Here is a 2,500-nt window from a genome sequence, read left to right as displayed (position 1 = left end):
GTGCATGGTTCGTGGCCGTGCATCGTGCCCGTGCGCATGGTGCCCGTGCCTCGTGTCCGTGTATCGTTCGTGGCCGGGCGTATTGCCCGTGTGCATGGTTCGTGGCCGTGCGTCGTGCCGTGCATCGTTTGTGGCCGAGCGTCGTGCCCGTGTGCATGGTGCCCGTGCCTCGTTCGTGGCCGGGCATATTGCCCGTGTGCATCGTTCGTGGCCGTGCGCGTGCCCGTGTGCATCGTTCGTGGCCGAGCGTCGTGCCCGTGTGCATGGGGCCCCGCGTGAATGGTGCCCGTGCCTCGTTCGTGGCAGGGCGTATTGCCCGTGTGCATCGTTCGTGCCCGTGCTTCGTGCCCGTACATCGTGCCCATGCTTCGTTCATGGCCGTGCTTGTGCCCGTGCATCGTTCATGGCCGAGCGTCGTGCCCGTGCATCGTTCATGGCTGAGCATCGTGCCCGTACATCGTTCATGGCCGAGCGTCGTGCCCGTTCATCGTTCATGGCCGAGCGTCGTGCACGTGCATCATGCCCGTGCATCGTTCATGGCCGTGCTCATGCCCGTGCATCGTTCATGGCCGAGCATCGTTCATGGCCGTGCTCGTGCCCGTGCATCGTTCATGGCCGAGCATCGCGCCCGTGCATCGTGCCCGTGGATCGTTCATGGCCGTGCATCGCGCCCGTGCATCGTGCCCGTGCATGGTTCATGGCCGAGCATCGCGCCCCTGCATCGTGCCCGTGTCTCGTTCATGGCCGTGCATCGTGCCCGTGCATCGTTCATGGCCGTGCATCACGCCCGTCCTTCGTGCCCGTCCATCGTTCATGGCCGAGCATCGCGCCCGTGCATCGTGCCCGTGGATCGTTCATGGCCGTGCATCGTGCCTGTGCATCGTTCATGGGCGTGCTCGTGCCCGTGCATCATGCCATGCATCGTTCATGGCCGAGGGTCGCGCCCGTGCATCGTGCCCGTGGATCGTTCATGGCCGAGGGTCACGCCCGTGCATCGTGCCCGTGGATCGTTCATGGCCAAGCATTGCGCCCGTGCATCGTGCCCGTGGATCGTTCATGCTCGTGCATCGCGCCCGTGCATCGTGCCCGTGCATCGTTCATGGCCGAGCATCGCGCCCGTGCATCGTGCCCGTGCCCGTGCATCGTTTATGGGCGTGCTCATGCCCGTGCATCGTGCCATGCATCGTTCATGTCTGAGGGTCGTGCCCGTGGATCGTTCATGGCCAAGCGTCGCGCCTGTGCATCGTGCCCGCGGATCGTTCACGGTCGAGCATCGCGCCCGTGCATCATTCGTTCATGACCGAGGGTCGCGCCCGTGCATCGGGCCCGTGGATCGTTCATGGCCGAGCATCGCGCCCGTGCGTCGTTCGTTTATGGCCGAGGGTCGCGCCTGTGCATCGTGCCCGGGCATCGTTCTTGGCCGTGCGTCGTGCCCGAGCATCGTGGCCGAGTGCATGGGACGTGGCCGATGATCGTGGCCGAGTGCATCGGTCCTGGCTGAGCCTCGTGGCCGAGTGCATAGGTCATGCACGAGGCTCATGGCCGAGTGCATCGGCCATGCACGTGGCACATGGAACCGATCGCTACTTAACCGATCATTTCTCATCCAATTGAATCCATTCTTCTTCCTAAATTTTGTTTGAGTCATCAAATTGATCCCCCATTTGTTTTCCCACCACCCAACTATTTTTTTTAATTTTCCAATTTTTTATAATTTTTTGAATACCAAAAGTAAAAAAAAAATATTTCCGAGCTTCAAATTTTTTTTTGATGCATCCATAATTTACTTCACATTTTTCTAAGCATCTCTGCAAAAAATCTCATCAAAATTCAATTTCTACATTTTTTTAGAGACGTGGTGCCATCTCAAACATGGTGAATGTCTCCTCCTGCTGGGAGCAAAATTGCTCATAAGGCTCTTTAGGGGGGTAGAGGTGCTCGAAGGCCATGATCGGCCTTCGGGCAATTGTTGGGCAATGCATGGACCTATGTTATGGGCATAAGATTGAGTCGTAACATGCATCAATGGTCGACGAAATAGGCCATGGCCGATCAAATTGAGCACCTCTAAACAAAGATGGATGGACGGATGACCCGTGCATCGCGTGGCTCCCCTCACGCAGGCATTCATGGCCGAGTGCATGGGTCGTCGACAAGCCAAGCGGCCATAAAGGATGAATCGATGATCGAGTTCCTTGGGAATCGATGAATCCATGAGTCCCTTCGGTAAGATGAGACCATGCCTCGCGGCATGAATGAATGAGCTACGATGGTGCAATGATCGTCTCACGATCAGGCGAACGATCGAGTCTCGATTTGAGCCGAGATCAAGCCATGACCGAGGCCTTAATGGCCAAGGGTAGGCGAGATTGAGGCGAGATAGGGATGGAGATTGAAGCCACGATTAGGGATAAGATCTTGCTATTCTCGCGTCTAGCCGTGCGGATGTGGCCTCGTTCGATGAGTCTGTGTGCTCCTCGAGTTCTCATGCTTGGAGAGC

Source organism: Syzygium oleosum, unplaced genomic scaffold (genome assembly GCF_021117445.2).
Source record: "Syzygium oleosum isolate NSW1041296 unplaced genomic scaffold, Sole_v2.1 Sole_v2.36, whole genome shotgun sequence".
NCBI lineage: Eukaryota > Viridiplantae > Streptophyta > Magnoliopsida > Myrtales > Myrtaceae > Syzygium > Syzygium oleosum.
Note: the sequence above shows the minus strand (reverse complement) of the source record.